General features: G+C 41.5%; 1 protein-coding gene across 3 annotated transcripts in view; it reads right to left on the bottom strand.

The window, feature by feature from the left end:
• XPNPEP1 (X-prolyl aminopeptidase 1) overlaps window positions 1–430 on the bottom strand; it is a 66,298-nt gene extending 65,868 nt beyond the window's left edge. For 2 of the 3 annotated variants that reach the window (XM_043986949.1, XM_043986948.1), the window contains exon 1: window positions 295–430. The gene's annotated coding sequence lies outside the window, so the exon portion shown is untranslated. The remainder of the gene's footprint in view (window positions 1–294) is intronic. The other variant, XM_043986950.1, reaches the window with a different exon arrangement.
• Between the last annotated feature and the right edge of the window lie 11,785 nt (window positions 431–12,215).

The raw sequence follows: 12,215 nt of genomic DNA, 5'->3' as shown, positions 1-12,215 counted from the left end.
GTCTGGCCCAAGCTTGTCCTTTCTTCCCCTAATCACGCCCTGGATTTGATTGCATCGAGTCTGCCTCTGGAAGCCTGACCAGTCTAAGCCCCAGGAGGCCTCCATTGGAAATGGACTGCACGCACGCTTGCAGGCAGCGCAAGGCCGGAGCTGCATGCGCTGCACTTCCACCCCTGTCCAGCTGCACTCGCCTCTCTCCCTGGCCCCGACCCCACTGCACCGCAACCCCTTGATGCCCCAACGTGGTCCGGGTTGGGGAAATCCGGGTTCCACAGCGCCTCTTGTTCAGCTCACCTCTCCACTTGCCCCGGCCGGCTTTCCGGAGGAGGCGGCCATGCAGCAGTGACGTCCCCCAGCCCACGTCAGGGAAGCGCAGACCAGCTGATCGTGTCTCGGCCTGGGGGGGAAGGAACGCAGAGACGGAGCCCCGTTTGCAAGCCCGGGCCACGCCCCCTCCCTCTGTGACGTCACGAGAACCTTAGCTCCTTGTGGTCGCCAGCCTTAGCCCGAAATTGCCCGGCTAAGAGCCAGATCCCAGGACTTTAGTGTGAACCGGATCTTAATCCCCTTTTAAGAAAGAAGAGGCAAAAAGAAAAATCCTTTTTAGAACCTGAGTGCATGCCCTCCTCGGGCAGGAATAAGCAGGGAGAAAGGGACACTAGAGGATAGGTGGTTATTCCTTCTCAGTTACCCTCAGCTTGAAAAGGAGGAGAGGGTTTTCCTGAGCTGGAGAAGGAGAGGCCCTGTGCAAAGATGAACTGGTGTGATTACAAGATCCTGAAGGAGGGCCAGAGAAAAGGGGTCCGTGGTATAGGTCTAAGAGAAACCAGGCCAGTGTTATACCCCCACGCTGGTGATGAAGACGCTGGAATGTGTTTATAAGGGAGGGCACTAGAGAAGTTTCCAGGCCAGTCTAGTTTTAACCGGGTGATTGAGTCCACGTTCTTCCCTCGGCCTAGAAGGGCCTATTCCAGAAGCACTGAGGACCCAGCCCCCAGCTGTGGAACCCCAGTCCTAACAATAGCTCACAGTTAGACTGTCTTTTCGGTTCACTAAACTCAGCCTTAACCAGAACAAAGTGGGGACAAAGTGTTTACTGATAAAGGTAAGGCAGGCAGCTTTTTCTTTATTAGCACATGTACTAGGATATATATATATATATATATATATATATATATGGCAGACAAAAACTATTCTTATCTCCATTTCACTATAGATAAGGAAAACGAGACCAAGAAAAAAGAAAAGGTGGAGTGATGTGCCCAAGGTTACACTGAAGGTAAGTGACTAAGCAAAGACTTAGAAGTCAAATTCCCAGGTTCTTTCTTCGGCATCTCTTCAGTGTCTCTTTACCTTGGGGCACTAAAGGAAGGAGTATTCTGGACTCCACCAGAAGTCCCAGAGTTCCAAAAGAAAAATCTTAAATTTTCAGCTTCTTTGAATCTGTGACTCAGTCTCCAATCCCTGACTTACTGGGAAAAGCAGCATTGAAATGTCTTTTGGGGAGATCATAGTGATGTAGAGGGCAAAAAAAGGAGTTAACAGAAAAACCTAAGACCCAAGCTCTAATTCAGATAAGAGCTCTAAAAGGGATTCAGACCTCAGTTAATGGATTCATTAACATAAGTCAGGGTCTAGGTTCTCAGGTATCCATATTAATCACCATTCATAACAGGAACATAAAGAGGCATTAAGGTCATTAAGGTAAAAAATACTTTAACTATAACAATGATACACAATGATACACTGACATAGTATAGAAATTCTAATGAAAAATGAAGATATTTTGAAACTAGCCATGGAAATCAGAAAGTGACATGCACAGAAAAGGCCAAATTTGTCCCCAGATTCACCTTAGGGCAGGTAAACCCCCAAAACACACCTCCACAGAAAAAGGTACTGCCTCAGGGGTTGGCTTAGGACCCCAGGAACTCTAAATTAGGATAGGCCCTCCCCTGTACCTCCCTAAGGTTGAGATTATTATAATGAGATAATTTATCCATTCTATAAATATAACTGTCTTTTCTTTCCCTATTCAAGAAAATACCTTTCTACTTTTCTGGTTCTCTCCCTGTGATCACACACAGTATTGCAATAAATAAAACATGGGAAACTGAGTCACTGAGTCTTGTAATTCTTTTTGGGAGGGGACAGGACAATGCGGGGTTAAGCGACTTGCCCAGGGTCACACAGCTAGTAAGTGTCAAGTGTCTGAGGCTGGATTTGAACTCAGGTCCTCCTGAATCCAGGGCCAGTGCTTTATCCACTGTACCACCTAGCTGCCCCCTGAATCTTGTAATTCTTTTGGGATGACTCAGGATCAATTTGACCCTAATTCCATCCATCCCACATCAATAGAATGTTAAGGCTGGAAGGGAGTTTGGAACCCATCTAGTCCAACCTCTTCCTTTTACAGATAGGAAACTGAGACCCAGAGAGACAGAGGGAAAGAACTTTCTACATGTTATGGGCCGATAGCACCCCAGAAGTTCTCTGGGGCATATCAAAGAACCTTCTCCTTGAGAAACTAACCCAAAGGACAGATACCTAAAGAGATAAGTGGAACCATTCTAGTCTCCCTCAACCCTGGGGAGATAAATTTGGGTGTGGCTGCTGCCTTTGTGTCCTGAGGAGAGAGAGAGAGATGGCTTGAGAGATCTGCAGCCACCCCTCACCCAATTCCCCCAGCCACCACCAGTGGGGGATGGTCCTCCCTCACTAAGGGAACTTTCCACAGTCAGATGATTATCTCCATCAGTCCTCTATAAAAGTACCTGCTGGTCTCCTGCTCAAGGAGATTGGTATCTCAGAGCCACCTCTGTGCCATGCCTTTCTCCCCATGAGAAGTCAAAGGATTTCTCTCATGGTTTCCCTTCCCTTCCCTTCCTCAACCCGAAATAGATTGCCCATCTTATTCTAATTGCTTTTGTGTGCAAAAGGGAGTAATTCTTTAAAGAGGAATTCCTAAGGACCCCAAACCCTTACCTGTGTCCCAAACCCCCTACCCTATTTTCCCCATAACATACAGGTGCATCCCAAGAGAAAGGTGTGAGTAGCTTTTGAAGAGGCAAACACACCATTCCAAGTCATAGAGCATGGACCAAGCACGCCTTATTTCATATCACTCCCCTTTCTACCCTCTCTGTTCCAGCCAAACTTTATTTTCCATAAAAGGCTTCTCATCTCCAGCTTCTATGACTGTGTGCAAGTAGTCTTCCACATCTGGCATGTACTTCCTCTTAACTCCACCTTGTAGAATTCCTAGACCTTTCCTGACCCAACCACTGCCCCAGTTGTTTGTGTTCTGTTTGTGTCCTTCTTGAAATTACCTTGTCTAAACTTTGTCTATACTCTGTATTGGCTTGCTTACTTCTGCACATGTTCTATTCCCCCAGTAGAATGAAAACTCCTTGAGGGCAGGGCCTATGTCATCTTTGCATTTGTATTGCCAGTTCCCAGAACAGTAGTACATGGGTCCTTAATGTTTACTGAATTGAATGCTTGATATTTGATGAGGGAGACACATGGTATACACACATGGTCACACAAATGTACATGTGTGCATATGTGCACACACAAATAAACATTCCCTAAACTCAGTTTCAGTTCCATGTAAGGTTAATAATAAAACTTACATTTACAAAGTATATGTCATAGTTTCCAGGCCTTTCCTCACAACCCTGGTTCATCAACCTCCCCAACTCCTGTACCTTCATTGACCTCAGCCACACATAGGAATGGTCATATATCCTAACATATAATTATTGTATCTCCACAACCCACATCTCTGACAGTCCTGTCTTTGATCACAGCCTCCTACCCTTTCATCTCTGCCTCAGCCTTATTCTTCCTAAACCTATGTCTAGCCCTTGCCTCTCTTCAAGTCCATCATCCCAGCTCTGACTTCACAGGATGATAAGACCATAGCTTTAGAGCTGGAAAGGATCTTAAAGGCCATGAGGTCTAACCATCTCATATTACAGAAGAGGAAGGCTCAGAAAGACTAAATGAGGGGCAGCTAGGTGGCACAGTGGATAAAGCACCAGCCCTGGATTCAGGAGGACCTGAGTTCAAATCCAGGCTCAGACACTTGACACTTACTAGCTGTGTGACTCTGGGCAAGTCACTTGACCCTCATTGCCCTACCAAAAAAAAATAATTAATTTAAAGATAAAAATTAAATTAAAAAAAAAAGACTAAATGAGAGGACAGCTAGGTGGCGCAGTGGATAGAACACCGGCCCTGGAGTCAGGAGTACCTGAGTTCAAATCTGCTTCAGATGCTTGACACTTACTAGCTGTGCGACCCTGGGCAAGTCACTTAACCTCAACTGCCTCACCAAAAAAACGAAAGAAAGAAAGAAAGAAAGGAAGAAAGAAAGAAAGAAAGAAAGAAAGAAAGAAAGAAAGAAAGAAAGAAAGAAAGAAAGAAAGAAAGAAAGAAAGAAAGAAAGAAAGAAAAAAGAAAGACTAAATGATTTGCCCAGGGTCACACAGTTACAAAGTGTATGAGGTGGGATTTGAACACAGGTCTTCCTGACTCCAAGTCCAGTGCCCTATCCATATTACTTAATTATCTCTCTTTGAAATGCTTATAGTTAACATGTTGAACTCAATTCCTTTGTCTCCTCCTCATCCATGCATTGCCAGATCTTAGCCCTGAATTGTCCACATGACCCACCCTTTCTGCTTTTACTCACCTAAAGCTGATTGCCATTGGAGGAAATACCAACTGGTCTACTGAAGGTTCATTTTATCTACTCTTACCTGGACTACTGCATGGCAAACCTTTGATTCTTCCCTAATCACATTCAGTGGCTATTCCAAGCTTTCTGTTCTCTCCTTCAGTCTCCTTAGTTCTTTCCTTCCAATTCAGTAGACAACTGTCTCTTGTTTAACTGAAAAAAAAGAGATGATCCATTGTCATCTCCTCCCCATTCTACTTTTCAATAGCTCTCTTCATCATCTTTATTCTCTCTTCTTTTGCTCTGGTCTCTGCCAAAAAGGTGGCCAGTCTCCTCACTAAGCCCAATCCTGATACTTGGGCCCTTGTTCCCATTACTGTCTGCCTGCAGGAGCTTATCCCTCTCTCTGTCATCTTCAGTCTTTATCTACTTCCTCCTTCCCTGTCACCTGTAAATGTAGTTCTGCCTTTTGAAGTATCAGGGCTATATCAAGGTCTTCCCCATGCTAAAAAAAAAAAAAGAAAGAAAGACAGAAAGAAAGAAAGTAAAAGAAAACCTCAGGGTTTTTTTGTTTTGGGGTAGGGCAATGAAGATTAAGTGACTTGCCCAGGGTCACACAGCAAGTAAGCGTCAAGTGTCTGAGGCCAGATTTGAACTCAAGTCCTCCTGAATCCAGGGCCAGTGCTTTATCCCCTGCACCACCTGGCTGCCCCTGAAAACCTCAGTAAAACTTCAACTATTTCATATCTCAAATCCCTTTCCATCAAACTACTGGGGAGGAGTTGGTGTTTTTTAAAATTCAGTTTTATTTTCAATTCTGAATTCTTGCCCCTCTTCCCTCCCCTTCCCTAACCTATTGGAAAAAAAAAAAAACCTCATTAAACATATAGCCATGGGCAGCTAGGTGGCACAGTGGATAGAGCACTGGCCCTGAATTCAGGAGTACCTGAGTTCAAATCCAGCCTCAGACACTTGACACTTACTAGCTGTGTGACCCTGGGCAAGTCACTTAACCCCCATTGCCCCACAAAAAAAAAACCATATAGTCACAGGGGCAGCTAGGTGGTACAGAGAATAAAGTACCAGCCCTGAATTCAGGAGGACCTGAGTTCAAATTTGACCTCAGACACTTGACACTTACTAGCTGTGTGACCCTGGGCAAGTCACTTAACCTTCATTGCCCCTTCCTATATCTATATATCTATATCTATATCTATATATATATATATATATATAGTCACATGCAAAAAAAATCCCTCATTAGCCCTTTCTAAAAATAATGACAAAGAAAGAAAAGAAAATATGCATTAATTTGTACTTTGAAGCCATCAGCTTTCTGGAGGTGAATAGCCTGTTTCATTATAAAGTCTTTCATATTTGCAGTTGGTCATTGTGTTGATAGAGTCTTTCAAAGTTGATTTTTTTTCCAATATTGCTGTTACTGCATACATTTTTCTGGTTCTTGCTCACTTCATTTTGCATTAGTTCATACAAATCTTCCCCCATTTTCTGAAACCATCCCCTTCATTATTTCTTACAGGACAATAGTACTCATCCCATTCATATGCCATAACTTGTTTCCCCAACTGAAAAGCATGCCCTCAGTTTCCAATTCTTTATCACCACAAAAAGAACTGCTATAAATATTGTTGTACATATGTGTCCTTTACCTCTTTTTTTGATATCTTTGGGGTATAGACCTAAAAGCAGTGTTGCTGGGTAAAAGGATATACAAAAGGATATTTAATAGCCTTAACTGTGTAGTGCTAAATTGCTTCATTAGGGGAGAAACTTGAAGAATCTGTGTTTCTTACATATGACATTTACTGACCTTTGAACTTAATTAAAATCAATGCATCACTTTCATCATCCCCTATCCCTTGCCCATCCCCCAAATGTTTATTATTCTCTTAAAATTGAGTAATGGACTAGATAATATGTTTGCTTTTATTGTACCTGTTTTCCCACAGCCCCTTCAGCATATGTCATTTCTTTTATCATTTTAGTCATCTGATAGGTGTAAGGTGATACTTCAGAGTTGTTGTAATTTGCATTTCTTTAATTATTAATGATGCAGAGCATTTTTTTCATATGACTGTTTATACCTTAGATTTTTTTTTTTGCGGGGCAATGGAGGTTAAGTGACTTGCCCAGGGTCACACAGCTAGTAAGTGTCAAGTGTCTGAGGTCAGATTTGAACTCAGGTCCTCCTGAATGCAGGGCTTTATCCACTGTGCCACCTAGCTGCCCCTTCTGAAAACTGCCAGGCAGGTATTCTTATACTAGGGCTTATGAACTTGCTTTTAAAATATTTTGATAATTATATTTCAATATTATTGGTAACCATTGTAATCCTATATTTTTATGCATTTAAGAACATTATTCTGAGAAAGCATCCATAGGCTTCATTAGACTGCCAAAGTAATCTATGACACGTTAAAAAAAAAAAGTTAAGAATCTCTATGCTGCTAGGGGAAAAAAATGTCATTTACATTCTCTGCCTCCACTTTCTCACCTCCCACTCCTCACCTTGCAATCTGACTGCCAATACTATCACTTAGCTGAAATTTATTTCCCACATCACCAGTGATAAAGTCATTGTAAATTTGATTGCACTATCTCAGTCCTCATCCTTTTTGACTTCCTTTTATCATTGATGCCACCATGTTCTATGTACTTTCTTGACCCAAGGATTTTCTTACACTGCATCTCTCTTGATTTTCATCTTACCTGTCTGCATCATCATCCATCTTCTTCCCCAAAACAATGAATGTTCACCAAAGCTCTCTCCTGGACCCTCTTCTCTCAATACTCCTTTTCTCTAGATGATCTCATCAGCTCTCAAGGATTCAATATTCATCTCTATGCCAATTATTCTCAAATCTATATATCTAGTGCCAATCTCTCTTGTGAATTCCAAACCTGTCACCAGCTGCCTGATAGATACTTGTATATCCCCAGGCATTTTAAAGTCATCCTGCCCAAAAATCAAACATATTTTCTTTTCTCCAAATCCTTCCTTCCTTCTAACTTCCCTGTTTTTGTCAAAGATACCACATCATGCTTCCAGTAACCCAATTTCCTAACTTTTATGTCATTGTTGACTCTCTACTGCCTCACTCACCCATATCCAATTAGTGCCAATTCTTCGTTTTTTCCTCCATCTTTCTTCCATCCTCTCCTCTCCATTCACAACTACTACTCCAGTGCAGGGCCTTGCATAGAATCAAAGATGAAAGGATTAAAAGGATGGAGAGCTAGAAGGAAACCACATTTTATAAATGAGGAAACCAAGAAGTTTGGAGGTTAAGTGAATTTCACATGTGAAGTATTACAGTAACTTCCTAATTGCCCTCCATGCTACCCACCTCCTCTCCAATTTCTCCTACACACAACTGCCAAAAGAATCTTCCTAAAGCAAGGTCTGACTATTTTATGGTCATAAATCATTAGTGGTTCCCTATCGCTTCTAGGTTTAAAAAAAAGTCCTCATCTACATATTTAAAGCCCTCCACAATCTGATTCCAGTTTACCTTTCCAAATTTATTTTGTATTCTTTTCCTTTGTGTACTCAATTACTCAACATAAAAATTTAGAGCTAGAAGGGATCTGAGGGGCCAATGAGTCCAACCCTCCCATTTTACAAATGGACTTAAACACAGGTCTTCTGGAAAACAAATCCAACACCCTAGCCATCTCACAGACAGCTATGTTCTAACCTAACTGACCAACTGGCTGTTCCCTAAACTCAGTATGCCATATCTTTGCATAGGCTGTCCCCCCATACTGAGAATGAATTTTCTCCTCTCCTCCATAGCCTTAGCTTCCTCCAGAACTCAGCACAGATGTACCTCAGAATGAAAGTCTTTCTTTTACCCCTTCCCCCAACCCACCTCTCCAGGCTTTGTCCTCAAAGTATCATCTATTTAATTATCTTTGTACACATTGTATGACTTAGTACATTGAATGAAAAGTCCTTCAGGTCAAAGACTGTTACTCTTATCTTAGTGAGCCAAGCACCTAGCACAGTGCTTTATTGAAGTACTTAATACGTGCTTGCTGAAATTATGGTATATAAATGTAACAGTATTATTGTGCCATAAGAAATGACAAAATAAGGAATTCAAAGAGAGATAGGAAGACTTATATGAAGTAATTAAGGGCAAAGAAAGAAGACCCAAGTGGTCGAAGTCTATCATAATGGAAAGGATAACACTAAAAGCAAGCAAACTGATGAATCGTAAAGAATAATCTTAGTCCTGGAAAAATAATACGAAACTATATTCCTCCTCTCCAGAGAAAAATAGAGACTATGGCTGTGGGATACAGTGTGAGATATGTTCATTTTGTCAGTTAGCTTTAATTAAATGTTTTTCTTAATTACAGGGAAAAGTTGAGTGCAGGAGTGAGAAAATCAAAATTAAAATAACCTTAGAGTAAAATGAAAATAAAATTAATGCTTGTTGAATTGAATTGAATTAAACCCTATCAGGTACAAAGACAAAGTGCAAGTATTATTTTCACATTTCAAGGATCTGTGATTAATCATTGTGAGTACAACCTCCCTTAGGCAGATAACATCCTATCTGCACCTTAGTACACTTTTGTCTGTCAGACAATATTGCTCTGTCTGAAAAAAATATATCATCTAGATGCCAACCAATCATAAGCCTCCCCAAATCTATTTAGACTGTTCCTCAGACAAAAAGCCTTCACCAGCACTGAGTCCACTCTCATAGCATTTGCAGTATGGTAGAACATGCCAATGTCTACTGGCATGGCCTCCAAGAAATCAAGGTCACCTCCCTGTCACAATGAGTAAACAGAGTAGGACTTCATTAAGTAAGTACTTTCTAATTGCCAGAATGAGATATGCATACAAAAAAATCTTGAACAGATGAAAGTCCCCCCATGCCTTCCTGAGAAAGGAGCAAGATTGGCATTGCTATAAGCCTCCAGTTAGCACAACCTCCCCCTGGAGTCAGGCCATCTTATGGCCTTGAATGCAGATTGTTTATGTATCTTCTGTCCCTATTTTGTCTATTCTTTTCTGATATTAGGTGAATAAGTTTTGGAGATAGAAGCAACCAGATTACAACCTTGTGAGTCACAAGAGTTGGGAAAGCCAACAGAAAACCAACAATTAGCATATAGCTGAATTTGTTGGTATCTGTAACAGCCAGTCACAGTAAGTAGCCCAATCTGAGGAACAGATCTTTACCCAGTCTAGCTATGAATCAATCTGGCAGTGAAGACAACACTGTATCTTACAAGCAAGGTAGTGACTTGCGCACTGGCTGTGTCACATCTAGCAGTAAACTTGGTGGTTTAGTAGCAAGCATTTTATGTTTGAGCCCACTGTCCCAGGGACCAAGTGGATGTATAGAGGAGAGAGTGTGCTCCAGCTCAAGGAGGATTTTTTTGTACTTTGGGTCTTGTTATATCTTCTCAGTGAAAGGCCCTTTGTAAGGTCTAATAGAAGTTAATTAGCTAAATTATATTGTAATTATTGGTAGGATGATTTGAGGAAACATAAATTGGCAATGATAATAAAGAGAATGTGCCATATGGGAATGAATAAGCAATAGTATGAAGAAAACCTAACCCCTCAAGGTAACCCCTAGAAGAGAGTAAATACAGGGCCCATAAGTGCTACAGAGATAATGATAGTAATATCTTTCATTTGTACATCCTTTTATATTATCCAAAGCACTTGTATATGCATTACCTATGTCAAACTCAGCTGACCAAATCTGACCTAGTCCTCATTCCCAGACCCATAAATTGCCTGAGGATGACCAGACACTATGACTCTCAGCCTCTCTTTTGTAAAAATCAAAAACTCTTCCCTCCAGAAATTCCCAAGCTTTCTCTATCTGCTTTCACTTGTTATGAAAAGCAGCTTACCCTGTAAAACTGTGAGATTCCCCTAACCGCTCCCACCTGCAGCTTGGCCATTCCCTCTGCCTCACTACCCTATATAAGCCCTGTTCCCAGCCCACTCCTTAGGTACCCCAGCAGTTGTGTGGCACCCCAAGTTGCAGCTTGCTTGCCCTGATTAAAGATCTCCTTTTTTCTATATTAGCTGTTTTCTCTTGAATTCAGGTTGACACCTATATATGATAATGGATTACAAAAGTACATGTTGCCACTCTTACCAGGCCCAATAGAATATGTGACCCTTGAGGGTAAGAACTATTTTCATTTTTTATCTTTGTATGCCTATCACCTGGTACATGCTTAATAAATGCTTATTGAATAAGTGATTATATTATTTTATCTTCATAATGTAACGATTGGAATGACGCCACCTGCTGGAGACTTACTGTAGAAGAGTTCTGCCCATGAAGCAAAGGTCTTTGAGGGCAAGACCAGGCTTCAGGAAGTGACGCGGACTAGTGGGAGGAGGAAGGAAGAGACTGGCGCTCGGTCTCACTCTCTTTCCTGAGGACGTTGGCGGAGAAGGGAGCTAAAAATGTGCTCTCCCTTTAATAGATAGAAATCTAGGCCTTTCTCTCTCTCTTTACCAAATTCTCATTCTCCTTAATAAATGCTTAAAAGTCTAACTCTTGCTGAAGCTTATAATTTATTGGCAACCACTCATTAGATATTTTAGACAGACTAGCTAGAATTTTAGCCCTTAACAGATGGCTGACCACGAAGAGGAAAGCTAACCCTCAGTCTTCTTCTGATCTTCTGGTTGGGTAAGAAATTTCCCCTCCCTCTCCCTTTAACTGCTAAGTACTGGTGTACTGGCTGTGTTTTCCTTCAAATTTTTTCGAATGGACCTTTTAGACTCCCTAATTATCCTATTTTTGATTTTAGTCTGTTTAACCAGACAAATGGGAGATAAGATCATGTTAATGCTTTGTTTTTGTGGATTTTCTATTTTTCTTTTTATTTTTGTTAAAAGAGCCAGCAACTTACTCACACAAGGAAATATCTCTCCCTCTCCCAACCATGCTTTTTCAGAGAAACCTGAAGAGATTCCTGCAGCTTTTCCCAATTCTAACACTAATTGTTGCTCTAATTTTGCATGCCTGGAGGCAATGACCCACCCTCTAGAAGCTTTTAATCCCCTAGCACCTGGAGGCAAAGTGGGGGAAGAGGAATCCAGGCCTGAGTTCAAAATCAAATCTGATTCAAATTGTGCTGGTCCCTCCCCTCCTCTCCAGACCCCACCCTCTACTCCTCCCATGGCTAAGCCCATTGCTTCCCCTGCCTGGGAAGTCCAGAGATCTAATGCTCATGTGCAACTTTCTCTAACTACATTTGCAGCTTCAGGCTCAGCCCTTCCCCAGCCTGGCTGTGCTTCTGAGACAACTTTAGAAAACCCTTTAAATTCCAGATATGCTCGTTTTGTTCATAATTTTGCTAACCTGCTTTTGTCTTTAATTAGTAATCTTATAAAGCATTCGTATGGTGAAAAGACTGACAGACAATATAGAGGGGTTAAAGAAGAAAAACTTAAGCTGAATAAGAATGACAATCATCAACATAGTTCAAGACTCTGCTTCTTTTGCCATGGAAG

This window comes from Dromiciops gliroides, chromosome 2 (genome assembly GCF_019393635.1).
Source record: "Dromiciops gliroides isolate mDroGli1 chromosome 2, mDroGli1.pri, whole genome shotgun sequence".
NCBI lineage: Eukaryota > Metazoa > Chordata > Mammalia > Microbiotheria > Microbiotheriidae > Dromiciops > Dromiciops gliroides.
This window is presented reverse-complemented; position numbering and strand designations above follow the sequence as displayed.